This window comes from Myotis brandtii, unplaced genomic scaffold, assembly GCF_000412655.1.
Source record: "Myotis brandtii unplaced genomic scaffold, ASM41265v1 scaffold1577, whole genome shotgun sequence".
Classification (NCBI taxonomy): Eukaryota; Metazoa; Chordata; class Mammalia; order Chiroptera; family Vespertilionidae; genus Myotis; species Myotis brandtii.
In genome coordinates this window covers 266,877-276,333 of record NW_005355741.1, presented here as the reverse complement: position 1 = coordinate 276,333, position 9,457 = coordinate 266,877, and the positions used below count along the sequence as shown (strand labels likewise).

Here is a 9,457-nt window from a genome sequence, read left to right as displayed (position 1 = left end):
CCCCACCCTCCCCTACCTTCCCTCTGAGGTTTGACTGTCTGACCTTGAACAAATCATTTTACTTCTTTGGACACATTTTCCTCATATGTAATTTTACGTCATGGCCCTAAAGTCCTTAGGATTCGAGCTTCACTATTCTTGGACTCTAAGGCTGGCCCTGAGTGACATGTGAGACTGCTCTCTGTCCTCACTCATATTGCACAAATATACTCACCTGGCACAGAGAGGTCTCGGGAAAGGAATCCAGGTCTGAAGCAGGGAAATGAACAGGCTCCTTGTGCTGGGATTTATGCGCTTCACTGGCGTTGAGTGTGGTATTTGCCAGGGAAGCAGTGTCTTCTGGAATACCCTGACTTGCTGGGGATTATGGTCCTGAACTCAGGTAGGTTTCAAAATACATGTCATTATGGATGCTGCTTTCTGTAATGAGTGTCTGTAACCTGGTTGCTTGGTGACTACCGGTATTTGGAGAGGAAGCAGTGGAACAAAGAGACGTGCTGCTGGTGGTCAATGGCCATGTTGGTCAATGACCACATTTGGTTCAATCATGGAGTCAGTCAAAACAAGTGTCTGTGTACAAGATTTGGTTTCTATTCAGGAACTATTGGGCAATAGGAGACCCCCAAAGCAAGAGGGAACTCATTTATCAAAAGATAAATAAAGGAAGAGTTCATAACAGATGATGCAGAAGAACAATCTACATTGAAATGAAGCTGCACTCATGACAGTTCATCAAGATGCAGGGGAGCCTGTGGTTAAGAGCACAGCGTTTTTAGTATGTGGTTTTGGCCAAGTTATTTAATCTCTCAAAGCCTCAGTTTCCTCATATCTCAGAGGGATATTGATACCTCCTATGGTTGTTCTAAGGAGATAATATAAATGCCAAGATATGTTAATCACAGGTAAGTATTATTGTTAAAACTATTAATATTATTGCAAGCCTAAAATTCACACTGGATTTCAAGGACTTGCTACCCCTAATCTAATAAACTATAAGAATGTAAGAATAAATGTTTAAAATAAACCATTAGATGATCAAATGATTGAACTATAATGAATATTGAGAGAAAAAATTCTCATATTTTTTTTAAACCAGTGCACCATATTTATTTGTTTTTGTTCTGTAATTTAATCTCTGGAAACTTATTGTAAAAAGGTAGCCATCTACTTTGCATTTGATTTATTTCAGTCAGTGTATATGAGGTGGGATCAGAAATTAAAGATAGTGGTTTCCATAAACTTTCTTCATTGTTCCACACTCCTATTTGTCTACTTTTGTCTCCTAACTTTGGGTGGAATAAATGTACATTTGCTGAACTTGTTCAAAAACAGAATTAAGACCCTGAATCATGAAAAAAAAAGGCATTGCTTTGTAACAGAACTTTTAAAAAACTGTGAAATATTTAACCAGAGTAAAATGTTTCAAAAAATCAACCCCGAAGAAAGTGAGTGTTAAGATACTGTGAAACTACTCTTACAAAAACAGAGAAACCACTGAAAACTAGTCTGGTTTGGGTCCAAGTATTTTCGTCTCAATGAGCTTCAACTTGCATTTGGTCCACTGAAAATTCAGTGAAATTTTGAGCATTTAAATGGTGATCATGTGTGGTAGCCACAGCTCGGAGCAGAGCACCTGGGAGTGGGGGTTTTCTTGTGTTTCACTGTCTGAATCTTTCAGAAGAGAAGTGAAATTCTATAATCTGAGTTTCATTGATTTATTTAGTTTTGACCTGCATTTTCATGTCCAATTTCTTCTATGTCAGGTCATATGTTAGTCTCTTTTGATTTGAACACTTTATAGATAATTTTGCAAGCAGCATTTTCATAGAAAAGAAATTAGGACTGAAATCTAGGATTCTGGCTGCCTAACACAAAAAAATCAGGATATCCTAAATTCAGTTTTTAAAAGATGTTACATAATTACTCACTTATTATTGAATTGACGCACTAGTTTTTTTTTCCCCCAAGCAGTTTCACCACATTATTTTTTATTTAAACTTTTTAAAAATCGTGGTAAAAAAACCCCATAAAATTTGGCATCTTAACCATTTTAAGTGTACGGTTCTGTAGTGGTAAGGATATTCACACTGTTGTGCAACAGAGCTCCAGAAACTTTTCATCTTGCAAAACTGAAACTCTATACCCATTAAACGATAACTCTGCATTTCCTCCTCCCCCCCAATTCAAGTGGGGTATGTATATGTTTTGTGATTGCAATTTAATGAGGTCAGAGGTCATTTAGGTGAAATTGAAACTGTAGGGTACTGTGTACTTGGAAGTATGAACCAGAGGGATGAGTGTTCACAGGGTTTTTATTAGTTGAACTATAAGGATGCTACTTTATGGAACACCTGCACTTCTTGAAAGACAGGTACTGATCATAGTTTTGAGTAAGAAGATTTACAATAAATATCAAAACCAGGAATGGAATAAGGCAGAAAACCCTGATAATGAAGGAAGATAACTTTTGAAATATGTAAATAACCAAGAGAAATTGTGAAATTGTTTTCCATGGAGATATTAGAAAGGAAAATATTCACCTCAACATTATGACTTAATTGAGGTGCTGCCAGCATGCCAAGAGGTATAGTAACAGGTCCTTAACCAATCCCTTCCCTAGACTTTTCAAAGCTGTGCTTAAAGGAGTCTGGTGTGGCCACAGTACAAGGCAACATCCAGAAGAATGGAGATATTAGAAAGGAAAATATTCACCTCAACATTGTGACTTAATTGAGGTGCTGCCAGCATGCCAAGAGTTATAGTAACAGGTCCTTAACCAACCCCGTCCCTAGACTTTTCAAAGCTGTGCTTAAGGAGTCTGGTGTGGCCATAGTACAAGGCAACATCCAGAAGGAGGTGATGTTGAAATGTGGGTAGTGATATCTCACAGCCTTCCTTTGCTTAACGGAAATCATTTTTAAAATGCTCAGGGTCCTGGTTGGGAAATGAACATCATGGAAGAGGTTTAAGTGCCAGAGGGAGTGAGGTCCTGACACTTTGGTGCTGTTGCCAACACTTATTTTAAAAAGTCAAGATGATGTGGTGTCATCTTATTGGCTACCATCATTATCTTCACAGCTCCCATGCACTGATATGATGGGCTAAATATGACATGATAATGATAATGATGATGCTGATGTGATGATGAGAACAGTGATCATCTGAACTCCTGGATGTTCCATCTTTCCATCAGATCCCTTGCCTGATGTCTCAAAATTAAAATTTAAAAACTCAAGGTTTGATGATGCTTTGTAAATCTCTACATACAGGGTTAAATTTGTAGATTGTATTACCTAGAGTCATTTAAGACATGGTTCTAGCATTTTTTTCAGGTAAACTTTATTAAACAGGTTTTGATGTGTCAATCTGGGAACTTAATTATCATTTATAAACTTGTTTTCTTGCTAAAAATGTATTTTGAGTCCAAAACAAATAAATTAAAAATTGCAAGGAAATGCCCTTTTTAAGTAGGAAATTGTTTCAATTTGTTCTTGTAATTCTATATGAGCATTTAATAAAATATTTTAATTTGGTTTTGGAATGAAAGCTATAGCTTAATTTTAATCACGGAGAACAGTAGGGTAGCTAAAAAATGAACAATACTGCATGTACTAAATATAAAGTCATTTATATTTAGTCATTTGACTTTGAAATATAGGATAAGAGTTTTTAAACTTCAATTGCATTTTATATAATGATGCTTTTCTTATTTTGATATTAACATGAATTTTCATGTCTCTAAACTCACATCAGATGTTTTGCCTACTCTGGGCTTATTGTCAGTGGTGGTGAGAGTTCATCTAAAATTTAAAATATGTTGTAAACAATCTACAAATTAGTGGATCCAAACACAAATAATCAAGTACAGATGGTGTTAATGCTACTTGGGTAGCGATGGACCAGAGGAAAATGTAATGGAAAGGAATATGCAGCTGCAGTGAGCTATTTCACTAAATCTGGGCTGTCAATACTCTCCGGAGAGTTATTTTTCTTGAAGGTCCTTCCTGTGGGGGAGTGTACAGTGATAACCCCAGGTTCAACGATAACACATTGGCATATGAAGAAAAACCACATGCTGCATTTTTTACCTCATTCATTGTTTGAATTGATCAGCTGATTTGGTCTCTAGACCTGGGTTCTTTTCCTTTCTCAAAACCCCATCTGATTCTGATTCTCTTTCCCTCTCTTGGTTGATGGGGACAGTTCCTGGTTGGAGGAAGACTGTTTTTAAGACCAGAGAATACGGGTGTCTGCTCTCCTCTACTAGGACCTACATCAGCGTTAATACGGTGGGCACACCCTCTGAGAAGGACTGTCATCTACAACTTGGGGACATTAAACATGTGGAAAGGGTCCAGGGAACAGTAGAGATGGCACCTAATTAGAACTCCAACGGCCTTGTGGTTAGGTTTAAGGAAAGTATAATAATTTCATCAATATTTACCAATAGCTGAATGTTTTCCATGTGCCAGGTGCTATGTGCATCATCTTGTTTAATCTTTACAAAACCTTATAAGGTAAATCAGATTAATATCATTTTGAGAAAACACACACACACACACACAAACAACAACCAGAGATTTAGAGAAGTTAAATTATCTTCCTCAAACTTATGCAGATGGTAACATAGACCTGGAATTCAGTCAAAGATTGTTGGACACTGAAGCAAATATGCCAATTATTCTGCCAGTGCTGGCTATGGTGGTTGTGGGGACTTGAGACCTGGTTGCTGTTCTCTGGGTGACCATTTTGTGCAGTTATTGCCAATTAGTTAAATTTGAAGTTCTTTATAGTTCTTCGGTCTGTTTCCTTCCTCTTTTTCACCTCTGGTTATTTTCTTCCCACTTCTCATATCACTCTCAGATTGGGAACAAAGGCGGTGATTCCTGCCCATTCCCTCCCTGCACCACAAGCCCTGGGTCAGTTAGGACAGAGGAGGAGCCAGAAACATGGTGAGGAGTCAGTTTCTCTCTCTGTGCACTTTAGCCCAGCTCTCAGGACACGTTTAGATTAGGCATACTCAAGGATATCCATGAGTCATAACTATAAGCTTGGTCGTAGATAACTGTATTGGGTGTGTTTAAATGTACAACTCTGTTTTTCTATCATTATGTGATATTTCATGTTGACTTGTCAAACTGAGAAATACCCATATTGATTTTGCAGAAAGCTTCACATGTGAGATAAATGCACTCAAAGACGCCTCACAAGTAGCTCTTTGGCGCTTCAGATGTAAAATGGATCACTCCTCAATCTGTAATAGACCCTTCCGTGGAGCTCTTCAATCAAACCTCAGAATTCAAGGTGAAATTGAGGGGAGGATGGGAAACCCCAAGAGGGGAATTTGAGTGAACTAGCTGAGAAAGGAACCTGGGGTACGTGCTGACTCTTTTATTTTTTTTTTCTTCAGTTCTTTTCTCCAGCATGGGAAGGCTGTCAATCAACGTGTGACCTTACACGCTGCATGTGTGTAATACCTGGTACAATGAGACCAGCTGTAGAGGGAGTGTCACAGGCCCCTTTGATTTCTCTCCATTTGCCTTTTTTTTTCTCTCCCTGACAACCTTTGGGTTATTTTTAAAGTAGCTATTTTATACAGATTTATTATGAAAGTTTCTCTTTCCACCAAATTATTTATATTGCTGTGTTTGATAGACTAAATTTCTTATCTATTGAGAAAAGCATAAATAATCTCTCAAAGAAGTTAGTGATGTATGATAACTACTTTAGTTTGAAAGAATTGTCATATTTTGTTAAGGAATGATCCTAGCAAGTACATCTTATTTAGGAATCATGTTTGTAGATCATGTAATGACTTTTAATTAGTTTGTCCCCAGTAAAGCAATAAGACAGAGTTACCTCTAGGAAAGGAAACAGTATTCTTTTGAAATTAGTTTTCATGTTACATTTCTTATTTATTTGGGGGCACATTTTCAGTTGGACATCTCCAGGTTAATAATAATAATAATAATAATAATAATAATAAAAACTCTTTCAATGGCCTATTTAGTTTGGGGGAGCAGTGAATCATTGCACCAAACTAAATAATAAAAAGTATGCTTGGGAATTGATGCTCTAAATATAGAATATGTTTGATAATAGTTTTTGATGCTCAAGCTGCTATGAAACGATTGCTATCCCATAACTGGCATAGTTTTCCTAAGCCATGGAGACAGTGTTGTTTGTAAAACTCACACATCAGGCTAATCTTTAAGAGCATATTAATTGCCCGGGAGGTTTATATGTTTGCTCTGCACATGTGATTAGAGACCAGGCAGCATCTACAGCATAATTTTAGAGATGGAGAAAATGACTATTGTAATAGTTGCTACTCTCAGTTTCCTCTACAGCAATGCCCTTACACCTTTCTCTTTCAGGCGTTTTGTAGCATCCTAAACAGAAGGATATTGAAGGGAGCTGATTCTGCTTTGATCCTTGTGCTTGTTGTCAAAGCGCTTGGGATTGAAGAGACTGTTGGCTACAATTGACTGTGACAATTAGGAGATGATCAGAGTCCTAGAGTGGAGCACTTAAAGGGTAATTTACATGTCAGTTTGTCGAATAAAAAAAAAAAAGATATTCAGCTAAGGTTTTTTTCCCCCCTCCGAGCCTTGTAAACTGCAATTTGTGCTCTGGTTAGAAAAACCTGGCAGAGGAGTTAGGATAGCCATTACCATTTGAAAAGAAGCAATCATAAGGCCGCTGCTGAGCCCTTTGTCCACTAAAAATGCTGATTTGCAGGCGGTGAGTGAAAAAGTGGAACTGTCACTAAATAAAACCCTGAGCTAGGTAACTACCTCCCTCCCACCCCATGGTGGCTTTTTTGATGTTTGTTAAAGGTGCTTTAAAAAAATGGATCTTAAATCCTACACTTACTATCATTGTAACATTGTTATTGGTTATGAATGACCTTACCTAAAAAAATAATAAAAGGATGCATTGAGGAAGCGGTAGGTGGAACGCACGCCAACAGTCAATGGAAAGGGCTAAAGCTGGCTACCAGATGTATCTTATTCGTTTCCCTTTTGTACATCATCACAATTTTCCTCTAGTCCATCCTGTGTGCTGCGCTATTTCTCCCCTACTGTATCAGTGTGCTCCTAGGCTTTTCTGTTTTATTTACACTCCAATTTTAAAGTGGGAAGTGTATTTCTAACCTTTGCATATTTAGCCTATTTGAGTGCAGTTGGCTAAGTTCTTTCCAGTTGTTATGAATAAAAGTGCTATGTATACTACAATTAATGCAGGTTCAGTCCATGATGGGCTGCCATACACATGTGGTCATCTCTCTACTTTTCCATCAGGTAATCTACAAAAAAAAAAAAAATAACTAGAACGCTAAACGAGGATAATTGCCAGTAAATATGTGGTGATAGCAGTTGCATAACATCCATTTAATTGTGAAATAGAATAAGAAAAATTAGTTCTTTCAAAACTTTGTGAGCCTCCCCCACCCCACCATGGAAATTAATAATAATAACAGAAACGTGTAGTTAGTTGCAAGATTGTCATTTGGATAATTGTCAAAAAAAAAAGAGGTTATGTCTCCATACAACCATCCTGTCTGGACAGACAGACATTTAAATTTGCTGTGTGTGTATCTGATTCAGAGATGCATGCGGACCTTCAATGGCAGATGCATGTTACATCCCTTTTGGGGGATGCTGGCTACGGTGAAGGGCATTTGAGAGGCAGCAGAGGGTTAGAGATGAGTTGGACTTTATCCTAACACAGTGGTTCTCAACCTTCTGGCCCTTTAAATACAGTTCCTCATGTTGTGACCCAACCATCTCATTATTTTCGTTGCTACTTCATAACTGTAATGTTGCTACTGTTATGAATCGTAATGTAAATATCTGATACGCAGGATGGTCTTAGGCGACCCCTGTGAAAGGGTCGTTCGACTGCCAAAGGGGTCGCGACCCACAGGTTGAGAACCACTTTCCTAACACTTCAGCCTGGATTGATGAGAGCTAAGAACATGCAGGGCTTTCCTAAGCCCATTGCTGTTCCCCCATGGCCTTCCCCTGGACACTGTGTCCGGGGACACTCACTACTTCCAAATGAGAGGGCTTTATTTCTCTTCAACAACAAGATGTTATTTCAAGGGGTGCCTTGTGAAAAAAGGGGTAGCTTACTTGAGGAGTTTCTGAAAAATTACAGTCGTCAGTGGGGAGCCCCATTGAAAGAAGACAGTGATTCGAAGACAGATACGGGTGCCTCTTCTGACTGCTTTGCAGGAGGGCCCTGAGCTTTGTAGTAATAAAGTTCATAGCTCTGTAGTGTGCCTTGCCTACATGACCCCCTCCCCGCCCCACAGCAGAGAAGGACATACAACCCAGAAAGAAACAAGAATGAGTCAGTGAATAGCTGATTAGGTGCAGAGGATAATGAGAGAGGGAGTCGGAGAGGGAGGGCTGGGCCTCCTTACTGTGCGTCTGGAGAGCGCAGGCTACAGCGTATCTGTATCAAAACTCGGCCCAGCAGGAGGTATTGGTCTCCCAGGTAATGGGTAAGTGATGAGCAGATGAGCCGTCTTCCTATCGATTTAAGCGTTTTGTTCCAGCCAGTCACAATTAACTTTGATTTGTTTTTACTTTCCCCTTATAGGTTTGCCTTTAGAACACTCTTGGAGCACTAATGGTCTAAAATTCTGGTAACTGCACATTCTCTTTTTAGCGGGGTAATGAGTGAATGAATGAAAAGGCAGGGATTGCTTGCCATTCTAAGTGGGAATTGCCAGAAGATTTCTACGTGACTGAGCTGTTTTGGAAGGTGAGCTGAAACAAGACTTGCAACGAAAATGGAGGGACTCTGCGTGTGGTTGTCCGATGTTTCTCCTCAGAGGGGAATTCTGCAGAACTGAGCCGGGATTGAGAAGTTGATTTAAATTTTATTTATAAGAGATTATTTAGGTGAATCAGATGAAAACATTTGAAAGTATGTATATTTGACTCTTAACAAGTACATGGGAGTCTTTTGCAAGCTCATTTGAAATTATTTGAAATGAGTTTCCCTGTTTACCATCACACTGTTTTTTCAATACACAAATTGCCATGTTGTGACAAAATAAATCTTTGAAGTGCTTTGGAAAGTTTTTAGAAATGTGCCTAAGGAAACAATATGTAAGCCGTTAGTTAATTCACACATTAATGTATTGAAATATTGCTGCTACTTAAAAGTCCTAGAACTTTTAGCACAATATTCCAGAACATTTATTGCTGGCTTGTTTTAATAAGCTGCTCTTTCTTTACGTGTTTGGAGGTGGCACTAGAGTTGCCCAGGTTTAGCCAATAAAAAGGAAGAACTCCTAGTCAAATTTGAATTTCTGATAAGTAATGAATTTTTTTTTTTTTAGTATAAGTATGTCCTGCAATGTTTGCATTTTTTTTCTGGCAACCCTAGGTGGTACTCTGATTGGGTAGATATTGCAACCATGCATTGACTGGATCATTTA

General features: G+C 38.4%; 1 long non-coding RNA gene across 3 annotated transcripts in view; it reads left to right on the top strand.

Annotated features, from left to right (window-relative positions):
* LOC106725373 overlaps nucleotides 1-9,020 on the top strand; it is a 9,855-nt gene extending 835 nt beyond the window's left edge. Inside the window, exons 2-6 of one of the 3 annotated variants that reach the window (XR_001361256.1) lie at nucleotides 4,204-4,289; nucleotides 4,864-4,952; nucleotides 5,167-5,304; nucleotides 6,378-6,537; nucleotides 8,611-9,020. This is a non-coding gene — a long non-coding RNA (uncharacterized LOC106725373). Of the gene's footprint in view, nucleotides 1-2,731; nucleotides 3,237-4,203; nucleotides 4,290-4,863; nucleotides 4,953-5,166; nucleotides 5,305-6,377; nucleotides 6,538-8,610 lie in introns of those variants that run through there. The other 2 variants (XR_001361257.1, XR_001361258.1) reach the window with 2 other exon arrangements.
* Nucleotides 9,021-9,457: the final 437 nt, after the last annotated feature.